This window comes from Tamandua tetradactyla, chromosome 5 (genome assembly GCF_023851605.1).
Source record: "Tamandua tetradactyla isolate mTamTet1 chromosome 5, mTamTet1.pri, whole genome shotgun sequence".
Lineage (NCBI taxonomy): Eukaryota > Metazoa > Chordata > Mammalia > Pilosa > Myrmecophagidae > Tamandua > Tamandua tetradactyla.
Window position 1 is genome coordinate 97,595,524 of NC_135331.1, and position 15,429 is coordinate 97,610,952.

Sequence of the window (15,429 nt, forward strand, 5' to 3'; positions counted from 1 at the left end):
TATGCAAAGCCATTCCTATTTGCAAATATGATCCTAAATATTAAAAATCCTGAAAAAATATACAAAAGCTACTGGAACTAAAACGTTCAAAGTAGCAGGGTACAAGGCCAACCTGCAAAAATCAGTAGTGTCTAGTAGCTAGCTAGTAACTAAGTTGGCAGTCAATAAGGAATTCATGTACAATAGCAACTAAGAATCAAGTACCTCAGAATAAAGCTAACCAAGAATGTACAGGACTTGTACACAGAACTGCAGGACATTGCTAAAAGAAGTCAAAGGCAACCTAATAAGTGGAAGGACAGTCTGTGTTCATGGACCGGAAAATAAGTGTCAAGTTGTCAGTTCTAGCCAAAGCAATCGACAGATTCAACACAATCCCAAAGTTCCAACAACCTCCTTTGCAGTAAAAGAAAAGCCAATCAGATTTGTGTGGAAGGGTAAGGGACCCTGTCTGGTTTGTTAACGCTGCCAGAATGCAATATATCAGAAATGGAATGGCTTTTATAAAGTGAATTTATTATAAGTTTGCTAGGTTTAGAAGTCACCAGCGTCTTAGGAAAATCAACGGCAACTGCTTTAAGTTAGACGAACCATAATGTTAAGTAGGCAATTCAAAGAGTTTAGTTGCATCTGCAGAGACAAGGATCTGACCCTTGTCCAGGAGTCAGAATCCATAAGCTTTCCTTTTTTGGGCTTATATAGTTGTGCAGCTTGGGAACATGTATTTTACTTAAGTCAAGTGCTATTTGCATCTTTAGTTATTTGTTGACTGTTTAATGAGCATGTTCCTAGGCTATATAATCCTATGTTGGCTACATACTATTTCATACATTGCACGTTAAAAATGGAGTCTTCACTTTTGTGTGTGTCTTACTACACTAATAAGGCAGCGGTCACTTTAAAGACAGTTTTGGGGCTTTTATGCCTGTGCTGCAACTGATGGAATCCAGCTTCTCTGCTTGACTAGGGTAGTAGGATGTAGTTAGCTGCAAGTGCAGAATGTTGGCCTGAGTATAGGATCTAAATTTGTATAAAATGTATGTATACCTCATTAGTTTTGAATGCTGGGCTCTTGGTTCCTTTTGTTCCATATTTCTTGCCAGTTATCAGCTTCCCCTATGTAACTGTAATGGTTTCTTTGTAGCCTTAGTAACTCCACTGCCATTCTTCACAGCCACTCCAACAAATTTACAGTTCTAAGACCTGAATAATGTCCAAACTGGAGGATTCATGGCATTTATTGGAGAATTGTAATGTGTCTGCTGCCAACGACCCTACAGAAGGTTTGTCTATTAGAATAACCATGTGTGAGTGTATCTCCATCCATGTGGGTCAGGCTGGGGTACAGATGGGCAATGCCTGCTGGGAGCTCTATTGCTTGGAGCACAGCATCCAGCCCAATGGCACCATACGCAGCAACAAGCCCCTGGAGAGTGTGGTGATGACTCCTTCAACCCCTTCAGTGAGACAGGGACTGGCAAGCATGTGTCCCAAGCAGTCTTTGTGGACCTGCAGCCTGTTGGTATAGATGGGGTAAGAACTGGCATTTATAGGCCTTTCATCCCAAGCAGCTTATATCTAGCAAGGAAGATGCTGCCAACAACATGCCCGTGGCCACTACACTGTAGGGGAAGAGATCATCAATCTGGTGGTAGAGCGAATCTGAAAGCTGATGGACCAGTGCACCAGGCTTCAGGGCTTCCTGATGTTCCATAGTTATGGAGGTGGCATGGGCTCAGGCTTTACCTCTCTACTGATGGAACAGCTTTCTTTTGACTACCGCAAGAAGTCCAAGTTGGAGTTTGCCATCTACCCAGCCCCCCAAGTATTCACAGCAGTGATGGAACCCTACAACTCAGTATTGACCACCCATACCACCCTGGAGTACTCGGATTGTGCCTTCATAGTAGACAATGAGGCTATCTGGGAGATCTGTTGCTGTAACCTGGGCATCAAGCACCCTACCTACACCAACCTCAACTGGCTCATTGGCCAGGTTGTGTCCTCCATCACTGCCTCCCTGTGCTTTGATGGGGCCCTCAACATGGATCTCACCGAGTTCCAGACCAATCTAATGCCCTACCCCCACATCCACTTCCCCCTGGTGACTACTCATCCATTATCTCATCCCAAGAGGCATACCAGGAGTGGCTCTCACTAGCAGAGATCACCAATGCCTGCTTTGAACCCTCCAATCAGATGGCCAAGTGTGATCCTTGTATAGCAAGTACATGGCTTGCTGCATGCTCTACCATGGAGATGGGGTACCCGAGGATGTGAATGTTGCCATCGCCATGATCAAGAAGTGCACCATCTAGTTTGTGGTTGATGTTCCACAGGTTTCAAGATTGGCATCAACTACCAGCCCCCTGCATTGGTTCTTGGGAGGACCTGGACAAGGCACAGTGGGCAGTCTGCATACTAAGCAATACCATGGCCATTGTCAATGCCTGAGCCCTCCTTGACCATAAGTTTGACCTCATGTATGCCAAGAGGGCTTTCATACATTGATATGTGGGTGAAGGCGTGGAGCAAGGGGAATTCCGAGGCTCAAGAGGATCTGGCTGCTCTGGGAGAAGGATTGTGAAGAAGTGGACTCCGAGTCTGGACAGCAAGGATGAGAGTGAGGAGTTCCAGGGGGTCCTGGCACCTGCAGCGCCCTGTCTCCCCAGTCTTGTATCTCTCATTGCACTGTTTTCCTCACCCCTCTACAAATAGTCTGTCACAAGTGACAAGAGAAAGTGTTCAAACGAAGGCATCTAGGAAGAGAGATACCTTGTCTGAAGGAAAGGCTAGGTAGTGTCTATCACATGGGAAGGCATGTGGTGACATCTGCTGGGCTCTGCCCGCATCCAGGCCTCTGCTCTATTCTCACTCTATGCATTTCCAAACATCCACGTCTGTCAGCTCTGAAGCAACTATTCTCCAAATATCTGTACCTGATGTTTCTCTGAAGCATTTCCCCTTTTAAAGGGCTCTAGCAAACTAATCAAGACCCACCTTGAACAGGTGAAATCAAGTCCATCTAATCAGAGGTCAAATGCACAATTGGGAGGATCACATCTCCATGGAAATAAACTGAATCAGAAGATCCCACCCTACAGTATCAAATCAGGACTAGAGAACATGACTTTTGGAGTACATGAGTTTCAAACCAGCACACACCCCAACAGCCAAAGCTATCTTGAGCCAGAGTCATCTTGAAAAGAATAGATTCACACTTTCTAATCTTAAGACTTATTACAATGCCACGATAGTCAAGACAGCACAGGCCTAGCATAAGGGCGTACATGTGGACTAATGGGATAAGTTGAGAATTCAGAAATAAACCCTTATATTTATGGAAAACAGATTTGACAAGATGCCAAGTTCATTTAGTCAGGAAAGAATAGCCTCAACAAATGGTGCTGGGAAAACTGGATATCCACCCGCAAGAGAATGAAATTCCCTGCCTCACATCATATCAAAGATTAATTCAAAGTTAGTCAGAGACCGAGTATAAGAACCAGAACTGTAGAGTTCCTAGAAGAAAACAGATAGCATCTTTAGGACCTTGTTGTAGGCAATGCTTTCTTAGACTTAGTCAACAAAAGAAATATCAGATGGGGCCTCAGAGTTAAGCTATTGTGCAAAAAGTTTATTGTGAAAAAGCAGCAACATACATGATGGAAGCTATTTGGAGGCCACAACTAAAGGTTTAGTTTCTAGAATAAAGAAATTCAACTCAGAGACAACCCAATTTAAGAATGGGCAAAAGATTTAAAAGGCATTTCTCCAAAGAAGATATACAGATAACCAAGAAGCACAGAAGATGGTCAACATCTCTAGCTATTAGGGAAATTTAAGTCAAAACCAGAATGAAATACCGTGTCACACCCACTAGAGTTTTCTCTTGATAGTAGACAAACAGATCTACAAGTGATGGAGAGAATGTGAAGAAATAGAAACACATTTGTTGTTGATGGGAATGTAAAGTGGCATAGCCACTGTGGAAGACAATTTGACAGTTCCTCAGTGAGTACAGAATTAACATGTGATTCAGCAATCCAATTTGAAGGTGAGATTTGGAAAAAGATTTGAAAGCAGGCACTGAGTTACTGACACACCAGCATTCATAGTGGCCTTATTCACAGTTGTCAAGAGATGGGAACAACCCAGGTGTCCATCAGATGAAAGGACAAATGCAATGCATACATATAGTGGATTGTTCAGTAGTAAAGAATGAAGTTCTGATACACATAGCAACGTTAATGAACCTTGAAGACATGTTGAGTGAAATAACGCTTGGCTTATGATTTCACTGATATGAAGTCAGATATAAATTAGAGTAGGCAAATTCATAGAGTTAAACTAGAATAAAAGTTATCAAAGGCTGGAGTGGTGGTAGGAAGTGAGTTAATGCTTAAGTTGCACAGAGTTTTGAGTTGATGGAAGTGTTTCTGGTAATGGTGGTGATGGTAGCAACACAGAACTCAACACCACTGAATTTTATCAGAGTGTAGTTAAGAGGGGAAGTTTTAGGTATGTTACTAAAATGAAACAAGACGTAGGACTGTACAACTCAGCCTACTATAAATGACAGACTATAGTTAGGTACAGTTATAAAAGTGAATTGTGATTATATATGTAGAATGGAATGATCATATGGTAAGAATGCATGTGTATGTTAGTATGTTTAATAAAAGTGAATTGTAACAAGTACCATACCAATGCAAGGTGTTAATAGGGTGGGCCATGAGAACTCTTATGACTTTTCAAAGCCTATAATAAGAATAGGGGAAAAAGAGGTATAGGTAAAAATGTGTATGTATACATATGGTGTTAGCCAACAGGGCAGGGCCGAGTAAATGCTGGCCTGCCATCTCATCATCATCATCATCTGGCTTAGTCACCAATAAGAAATATGAAATTCCAGCAAGAAATGAAGATTGGTGCTGAAGAACTTAAGTGTTTGCCTTTTGCCCATTGACTAAATGACTAAGACCATCTATATTTATGCAGAAGGGGGTTATTTTTGCCTAGATATTTTTGATAGTGACAGTTTTCTTTAAAGCCTTTCATTACACCTTTAAAGGTTTAGGTTGTTTCATATCTGGTCAAGCTGAGATTAAAAAACTCATTAGCTTGTAATAAGTTTACAACTTGCTTTTCAGAAGTGAAAGTATAAGCACCTGTTAAAGGCCTTAATTGACTGTCGCTGGGTAACCAACAAAGGTTTAAATCCTTGCCAAGTATGGAGCTCTCAGAGCTGGAGACTCTTCCAGCTACAGCGTTCCCAGCATGTGGCTTCCAGGCTTGGTGCAGTTCTCATACATCCTTGCTGTAAACAAGATTTATCTTGTTTTCTTAGTCTTATTACCAGGGAGGTCAGCTACCTCCATTTTCCAATGGCGTTAGATTAGACAAATCAATTCTGGTTAAGGAGTCATTATCCTCCTGTTAGAGAGAGTACCGAGTCTTAGTTCTGAAAAACTGCTGCATTGAGACGTCATTGCTTTAGGAATTGTTCTCTACTTAAAGTTTATTAAGAAAAGTTCCGAAGTGACACCCTTCAACTTGCTTAGTTTAGCACAGTGCTGAGGTTTGAAAGCTTTGAGCATCGTGAATGTTAATACTTAAGCATAATGTTAACACTTTTGAAGTTGACCAATAAGGAAGGAAAGAGGAATGTGGCTTATGGAGGCATCATGTGTCACAGTTTCTAGTTTTAAGAAGTTTCAGCTAAACATTATCTAGCATGGACACTTCTATGCTGACAGTTTCTTTCCCTGGAGCAAGTTCCTCCCATCTTCACTTTCCAACTCCAGTGGAATCTAGTGCCATGGATACAGGCAGGAGCTTGTTTTACTTTAAAGAAGCACAAAGGCTTCCTCGATGGATAGACGTGCCTGGCTCCTTTCCTTTATCAGGCAATTTCTAGAGGCATTTTAATACATTTTGGGAGGTCTCAGCAAGAATTAAACCTGTTAGCCACAACAGGGACACTGATGATACTTTTTCTTCCTTTTGTCTCCTCCTCTGCTTCCCAGGACATCTCAAGCTACCCATGAAAGTGAGTACTTGTGTCAGGCTCTATTTAGGAAAACCCAGGCTAAGAGTTCACATCCAACCAAACGAAGTACCAATCAAGCCCGAGTCAGTTGAATAGGTTTGAAGTACAGAGTCAGATAGGTTGAGAATCAGAGTTTCAGTCTTAACCATCACACACTGCTTGCCCTAGGCAAGAAAGTAACAAGATATTCACCTCAACTTTTAGTCAGCCAATAGCTTCCTATTACCACCCAGGCACCCATCACACAATAAATCACCTTCACCCTAACGTATAAGGAGGAGAAAGTTCTAGGAGGACATTGTCATAAGCCAGTCATTTCTAGCTCTTCAAGGATGAGAAGATAGACAATTTAGGCACCCCTCTCCAATCTTCCCTGGCTTCTCCCCACACATTCTTTGTTACTTGGTTATTGACCACCAAGTAGATTCCCCACGTCTCCTCTTTTGCAGGCCCGAGACCTTTTCCTACTTCCATTAGGAAGCCCTGCCAGAACTTAAGAGTGGGATGGGCAGGAGGGAAGGATGCCAACTTCTTGGGAATGATAAACACATGCCCTTACAAAGATCCTAGAAAGGTATATTTTGAAGCAGGTGGCATCAGTGGTGGTGGGCAAATACAGAAGATGGCCTGAGGCCACTGGACACTTCAGGGTGATGGCTTAAGAAACACATTATACACATGAGGATACTGAGATTCCCTCAAAGTTCACTTTGTGACACTGGAGAAATTAAACTCCAAGTGACAATACACTGTGGCATCTTCATTTCAACATGGAATTTTCAAGTCTCTGAACGCCAGTCTACATGCTACCATCGCCTTAAAATCCCATCCTTCAAAGTTTCATTAACAATAAGACTTTGGAAACTCACATGACCAAACAGCTGATGAATGTTTAGTAACCTTCTCTATACATAGTTCTGTGTGAAGTCTTGAGAGCATGATGGGTAGGCATTAGCATTATCCAGCTCTTATGCAATTTTAAGCTTTTGAATACACTGGAGCAAGATTCAATCCTCCCCTGAAAGTTCGTTTCAGATGAGAGTTCATGCTTCAGCCATAAGGTTCATTCATAGTTAGATCATAATCTAGATCTGTTAAGTTACCACTTAGTTATCTTGAAGCTGGGGGTACTGGTAAGTATGCATTAAACGTACATATACGCCTTCTTCTGATAAGAGTTCAGAATAGCAAAGTTTAGAAGGTACTCAGAGGATGGGACATTTTGCTATGAGCCATTTCAAGGAACATGCCAAAGGCTAAAAATTCAAGGATATCCAGTTTGAGGGAACTCATACAAGATAGTTAACTAAGAAAAAAAAAGACATCTAGATTCTTTTATACAGATGGTTTCGAGGTATTTTTCATGAAAGAGTCTTAAGTCATCTTTAAGTAGTGTTACTGCTAGTTCTTTCTGGTTCTCTGGCAATGTTCCTCTAAAAAGAAAGTGGTAGGGTCTGGACCTTGCGTCATGGCATCTGAATTAGTTTCATCAATCTAGGAATTTCCCAAGTGTATCTCCTGCATTCCTTATTTAGTAGGATCCTTTAAAACCATCATTCCACCACACTGCCAGTACCATGGGGCAGTGCTTCTAAGCCTTGGGTTGTGAGTCTCTGTGGAAGCATTTATCCTGATCTCTCAGCCACATTGACCTGTACAGCTCCTTTGTGTGGAGAGCCGCCACCCGGGTCAGGCCTAGTGGACGCGCTGCAGCCTGCTCCAGAGTTCCCCCCGCCCATCGAGTGAGCAAAGATGGCGCTCACATCCTGCTTCCGTGTATGACGTACATATCCGCCAACCGTGCCCACCTATCACCACTGTATACGTGGCGTCAGCCCATTGGACCCCGATTATGTATATAAGATGTTACCCGGATGAGGTGGGGAGGACGACCCACAAGGAGCCGTGCCTGACGGCCGCACAGAGGTCGCTCCCCCGCGGGATGTATTCACCCGGTCGGGGAAAGTTATAGATAATGCAAGCTTAGACCCAGTAAAGATTTGTACTTACAACTGCTGCGTATTCTGGACTCGTTTTCTACCGCCAGGACCGGTTTGTCTGCGTCTCTTTCTCTCTCCCCCTTTTCTTGTCGTACCCTCCGCCGGCCGGGGGCCCGACGTTGAGCGAGGAGACACGGACAAGTGGTGGCCCGTACGGGGAACCTCCCTTTGCATCCGCGAGCTGATGAGGACGTGCCTCCGGAGTCTGTGGTTGTCTTTCCGCGCCTGATCATCGCGGAGAGGTAAGTACTTTTTCTTTACGTGGAAACTAAGGGCCGCGGGTTTTCAGGCAGCCCCGGTGACTCGGGAGAGCTCCCCGAGTGGTTAAGAGACAGCGCCGACTGCAATCATGGGGCAGTCTGAAAGCTCACCCCTGTTAGCTCCGCTAATGACCCTCTTGAAACAGCGGGGCCTCTCAGTTAAGAAAAGTTCTCTCCTAAGGTTCCTTGATGATGTTACAGTTTTTGCCCCCTGGTTCGCCCAGACTGGGAGCCTTAGTTTGCCCTCCTGGCTAAAGCTTGGCCACGACATAGACCGAGCGCGCCGGACGGGCCGATGTCTGGACCCAATCCTAGTTCCCGTTTGGGAAACTGTTCGCGCTTGTCTTGAGGCAGAGGCTGCCACGGGCCTCGGCCCGTCCCTCGTCCTGCAGCAGGCACGGGGCGCGCTTCGGGAAACTCAATCAGTTTTGTCTGCGGATGGCTCCTGTAAAGGGGAGCCGCCAATCCGTAAACGGCCAGAGTCCAGCGATAGTTCAGACACCTCTGACTCTGAGTCGGATGATGATCAGTATGAGGGTGTAGACGAACCTCCGCTGATCGATTGGGAGAAGCCCCCTGCCTCACCCACGCAGCCCTCTGCCCCGCCAATGAGTACGCGGTGGTTTTCGGCGAGTGGTCACGGCGACCCCGCCAAAAAACCTCACCGAGGGCTCCCCCTGGTGGCCGAATCGGGCTGCACTGGCCCGCCCTTGCACAGCCCAGAGTTCCCTGGAAGCTGGGTAGGGGAGGGGCAGCCACAGCTGTATCCCCCACCTGCGTATGCAGGCCCTCAGGACTCCATCTCATTAAGCAGTGGTAAAAGGCATTTCTGGAAATGGACCCCTTCATTTACCTTTAGACCTTTCGGAGTTCTAGGCGGATACCAGCCGCTTAAATCAGAACCAGACTCAGAAATGTATCCGGTTATTCTCAATCCCCAAGGTGGTAATCAGCATGAATCCTATGATTATAAAGTTCTGAGGGAATTGAGGCAAGCCGTCCATCAATATGGCCCCAATGCTCCTTTTACGTTAAATTTAGTTGAAAATCTTGCCACCCTAAACCACACGCCCGCAGATATATACCAGCTAGCCCGTGCTTGTTTGCCACCGGGTCGGTATATAGACTGGAAGGCCTGGTTTGAAGAGCTAGCTGAAGAGCAAGCCGCGAAAAACGTGGCGCCTGGAATGCGGACATGCTCCTAGGGAAAGGGCCCCACTCCCAAAATCAAACAGGGTTCCCTATAGAAGTCTATGGGCAGATCTTCCGCTGCTTCATAGGCGCCTGGAAGAAATTAACGAGCCAGGGAGAAGCTCAAGCATCTCTCAGTAACATACACCAGGGCCCCACTGAACCATTTGTCGAGTTCGTAGCTAGGATGCAAAACACAGCAGAAAGGATTTTCACCGACCCAGGGATAGCAGAAACTGTAGTCAAACAAATGATATTTGAACAATGCAACAAAGACTGCAAGGTAATCCTAGTGCAGAACAAGGGTAAAAGCCTAACCGATTGGGTTCGTTTATGCAGGGACGCTGGCAGCCCACTAACTAGTACAACTCTAGCTGCCATGCTGGCTAGCTCACTGCGAGTAAATGCAGAACAAGCTAAGAACGCAGGAGCGAGGCAGAAAGGATGTTTCCAATGTGGAAAACCAGGACACATTAAAAGAAATTGTCCTAATATGAGCCAGCTAACCCACACTCAACAGGTGGCCAAGCTCTGTGGCCGTTGCCGTAAGGGACCCCATCGCGCGGAGGACTGTAGATCAGCCTTCGATGCAAACGGCAAGCGCCTCTCTGGCCGCCCGGAGCAGGCGCCAAAAAACGGGCAGAGGGGGTCCGCCTTTCCGGTGGACCCCCTTGCTGGCAATACAATGATGCAACACCAGTCCAAGTCCGTGCCTCCCATGAGTCAGCAGGACTGGACCTCTGTGCCACCTCCACACTCATACTGACCCCATCTGAAGGAGTTCGGTTGGTAGAAACCTCCTTTAAAGGACCTCTGCCACCAGGCACTGTGGGGCTCCTGTTAGGAAGAGCGTCCACAACCCTGAAAGGATTGGCAGTTGTGCCAGGTGTTATCAACCCTAACTCCACAAATACTGTCCAGATCATGGTTCAATCTATGCGAGGCACCCTGGTTATTGAAGAGGGTGATAAAATAGCACAACTTTTACTCCTTCCCAGCTTACACGCGCTCCTTCCGAGCAAAAACAGGAGGAAAACGGAAAAGGAACAAAAATCTACCGAGGGGATTTTTGAAGGCCTTCATATGTCCTTAGAGAATCGACCCATGTTGACTCTTAAAGTGCAAGGCCGACCCTTCTTAGGCCTGCTAGATACCGGGGCCGATCGGTCGATTATAAGACAGCAAGAATGGCCCCCTGCCTGGCCGACGTGCAAGGCGGAAGAAACCATTAGAGGAATAGGCCATGTCTCAGCACCCATGCTGAGTGCAACTGCCCTTCATTGGGCAGATGAAGAGGGACATCAAGGTAATTTTCAACCCTATGTACTAGCCTTGCCCGTGTCCCTATGGGGAAGAGATATTCTAGCAAAAATGGACGTTACCTTGACCAGTAACTGTTCTCCAACCTCAAAAAGTCTGTTAAAAGGAATGGGATACGTCCCTGGCAAAGGATTGGGAGTCTCATTGCAAGGGCATACAGCGCCCATACAGGCTGCCCCCAATTCTGATAGACGAGGCCTGGGTTTTTCCTAGGGGCCACTGAGGGGAGACTCCCACCCACACCTATAAGACTCAGGTGGAAAACCAATACTCCGGTGTGGGTGCCTCAGTGGCCCTTACCAAAGGAAAAACTTTCAGCACTCTACGCTCTAGTATCAGAACAGCTAAAAAAGGGCCACGTCATTCCTTCCACATCACCTTGGAACACTCCCGTATTTGTCATAAAAAAGAAATCAGGTAAATGGAGACTGTTGCATGATTTAAGAACCATCAACAACTGCATGGAGTCCTTAGGACCTGTTCAAATGGGGTTGCCACTCCTCTCGGCCCTGCCAAAACACTGGCCTGTTTTTATCTTAGATCTTAAGGACTGTTTCTTCTCCATTCCACTTCATCCCGAAGACACTCCAAAATTTGCGTTTACTGTGCCCTCTCTTAACCATGAGGAGCCATGCCACCGCGTCGAGTGGACAGTCCTGCCCCAGGGCATGACTAATAGTCCCACCATGTGCCAGCTATATGTTGCTGCAAAGCTGGCCAACACTCGACAACAGTTCCCCCAAGTAAAAATCATTCACTATATGGATGATATTCTGCTTACCCATAAAAACACTGACATTCTCAAGACAGCTCTATCACATTTAGTCCTCACACTTAGAAAAGCCAACCTAGAAGTAGCCCCTGAAAAAATTCAGATGGCAGAAGTTTCCACCTTCCTAGGAGCAAAAATCACGCCTACTCATCTCTCCCCTCAGAAAGTGTCTCTCAGGCTAGATAACATACATACCCTTAACGATCTGCAAAAACTTTTAGGAGATATCAATTGGGTCCGCCCGTACCTAAAGCTGCCCAATGCCAGACTAGCGCCCCTATTTAACTTGCTGAAAGGAGATTCGAACATAACCTCGCCCCGGTGCCTCACTCTAGAGGCGAGACAAGCGCTTAGCCAGGTAGAACAGGCACTCAGTAGCGCTGCTTTAAAAAGAATAGACCCCCAAAAGCCCTTCGAAGCCTGCTTGTTGCCGACAGAATTCCAGCCCACGGCAGTGCTATGGCAACAGGGGCCTTTACTCTGGATCCACCCTGGAATTTCACCTAAAAAGAGTTTAGAGCACTATCCCACAGCGATTGCAGGGCTGGCATTAGAGACCGTCAAAAAAGCCGTGCAGCATTTTGGCCAACAACCAAAAAACCTCAGAGTACCTTACTCTACCCAACAACTTGAAATACTTACTGGAGCTATAGATCAATGGGCCATCCTCCGATGTACCTTTTGGGGAGAAATTGATAACCAATACCCAAAAGATCCCCTCTTACAATTCGTCACCCGTCACCCAGTAATCTTTCCTAAGGTGACTTCATCTAAGCCACTAGCGAACGCTCTCACTGTGTACACAGACGGTTCCAGCTCCGGTTCAGGAGCATATTGCGTAGAAGGAGGTTCTCCTAAAACTGTGTTCTTCCAACCACAGAGACCTCAATGGGTAGAGCTGCAAGTTGTTATCACAGTCCTGAAAGAACTTACCGACCCCCTAAACATTGTATCCGATTCCCTTTATGTAGTGAACTCTGTAGCAATTTTAGAAACGGTGGGAATTATAAACCACTCCTCCTCAGTCAGACCATTCTTTCTCAAACTTCAAGAGACAATATATGCCAGACGATGTCCTTTCTTCATAACCCATATTAGAGCCCACACAGGCCTGCCAGGCCCCATGGCGCAGGGAAATCACGTAGTGGATGTGGCCACTCGACAGCCACATATCTTCCCTGCGCTGACACCGTATCAACAGGCCCAAGAGTTTCATACTAAATTTCATGTCAATGCAAGCACCTTAGCTAGACGGTTTCACATACCGCGTGCAGCTGCCAGAGATATAGTCAGAGCCTGCAATAATTGTGCAGAACAGAGGGTAGTCCCTTCAGTTGGAGTTAACCCCAAGGGCCTCATCCCGGGGGACATTTGGCAGATGGATGTCACTCATCATCCAGAGTATGGCAAAGCCAAATATCTACATGTGTCAATAGACACATGTTCTCAAATTATATTCGCATCTGCTGAAACAGGAGAGAAAGTCCACCAGGTTATTGCTCATTGCCTCGCCGCTTGGGCGGCTTGGGGCAAGCCAAAAATATTAAAGACAGATAACGGACCTGCTTACACCAGCAAAACCTTCCAAAAATTTTGTGAAAATATGGAAGTACAGCTGAAGCATGGCATCCCGTATAACCCCCAAGGGCAGGGAATCATTGAAAGAGCACATAGGTCCCTCAAAACCTTCCTTAAAAAACAGAAGGAGGGAATAAGCCATGGCCTGTCTCCAAAAGCTCAACTATCTGTGGCTTTATTTACATATAATTTTCTAAATGAAAACTCACAAGGAATGACACCTGCCCTCCAGCATACCACTCCAAACCCATCACATAGAGGTTTGGTCCGATGGAAAGATGTCCTGTCAGGACTGTGGCAAGGCCCTGACCCGGTGCTCAGCTGGGCCAGAGGCTCTGTTTGTGTCTTTCCCCAGGAACCAGGACGCCAGCCGGTGTGGATTCCGGAGAGACTGGTGAGAACCGTGACACCGCCCGGGGGCGCCGAGAAACTGCTGCCCGACAAGTCAGCAAGCTTTCGACCTGAACCATCAGGCCCGGTCTCCAGCCCTACTGATGATGGCGACGACCGAAAAGATGACAACAACAGTGCAAGTGACCCTCCGACCGAGTAGAAGAGAAACTAGCTTTAACCCCACTTTTCCCACTACGAGCTACTGTGGGACCAAGTCACCTCATGGTTCTCTTGGCCCAGGTTGACCACTTGGATTCTTTTAGCAGTGGGACTCTTAGTAACTCTGCTCATTGTTAAATGTTTGTTAGAACGCTTGTTCCAGACGCAGCAACAGCTACGCGTCACCACTATGTTGGCTATGTCACTTGCCCCTGATGCCCCTGGCGACACCCGCACCGTAGCCCTGTCCTCCCCCCCACTGCGTGGCCCGTCACGGCCACTCAAGGCGGGACGCTCGAAAGTAAGGTCTGCCGCAAAGCCCATGGCTGTATCCCAGGTATAAGTGGCGGCACCAGAAGTCATAATTTTGGTCGAAAGAGGGTCTCTAGGCAAAGTCGCGGTCCTGGCCAGACTAGACTTAAGCCATTGCACAGAGACACCTACGACACTCTCGACTCTGGTTGCCGCTCTCCTGCCCCCCTCATAACCCGGTTGCGAGGCGAAGCACTGCAGGGAGGGTCACGTGGTTTCCGGTTCACGGGCCCTCCGGTCTCTATATGAGGAGGCATTCTGGTTGGTGCCTAGCAAGCCTAGTCCAGACTCCCCAAAGCACCAAAACATGTAGTGGGCTGTTCCGGCCCACGGGAGCTCACTCATCAATGGAGACACCGGGTCAAAATAAGTAAAAAAGGGGGAGATGTGGAGAGCCGCCACCCGGGTCAGGCCTAGTGGACGCGCTGCAGCCTGCTCCAGAGTTCCCCCCGCCCATCGAGTGAGCCAAGATGGCGCTCACATCCTGCTTCCGTGTATGACGTACATATCCGCCAACCGTGCCCACCTATCACCACTGTATACGTGGCGTCAGCCCATTGGACCCCGATTATGTATATAAGATGTTACCCGGATGAGGTGGGGAGGACGACCCACAAGGAGCCGTGCCTGACGTCCGCACAGAGGTCGCTCCCCCGCGGGATGTATTCACCCGGTCGGGGAAAGTTATAGATAATGCAAGCTTAGACCCAGTAAAGATTTGTACTTACAACTGCTGCGTATTCTGGACTCGTTTTCTACCACCAGGACCGGTTTGTCTGCGTCTCTTTCTCTCTCCCCCTTTTCTTGTCGTATCCTCCGCCGGCCGGGGGCCCGACGTTGAGCGAGGAGACACGGACACCTTTGCTTCTGATCTGATTCACTTTCCCATTTACAAATCTGTTTTGCCTCCTGTACCTGGTACTGCTCCTTTGGAGGGGACATGCCTCGTAACTTGGACAATTCATATTTGTCCCTTTAGTCTCATACATGCCTGTATGGCTGTCTTCCCTAGTGCTCACCCAAACCCCCCAGGTGGTATCCTCTGCCCACTTAACAAGATAGCCCAGTGGGTGGGTCTGTCATACTTCTGCCGTCAGCATGCACACTTGCCTCTTAGATTGTATCCTCATTTTCAAGTGTTTATGTAAAAGGTGTGGGTAACTAAGCCAGAGGAAGAGCTTGCTGGAACAGAGCTAACTAATTTTTCCAGCTGAGTATAAAGCACAGCACAAGGAACAGGAATCTCCAACCTTGGTTTGGGGAGTATCCAGATGTAGTTCTTCAAAGGGAGTTGCAGAGTTTGTGTGTCCAATCACAGCTCACTTTAGTGCCTGATTCTGGGCCCTAGCAGTGAGGATAAGTAGATCCCACTCCTGTGGGCATGTTCATATC

At 46.8% G+C, this 15,429-nt stretch overlaps 1 pseudogene; it reads left to right on the plus strand.

Annotated features, from left to right (window-relative positions):
- Positions 1–1,303: 1,303 nt before the first annotated feature.
- LOC143683252 (tubulin alpha-1 chain pseudogene) lies at positions 1,304–2,718 on the plus strand (annotated as a pseudogene).
- Positions 2,719–15,429: the final 12,711 nt, after the last annotated feature.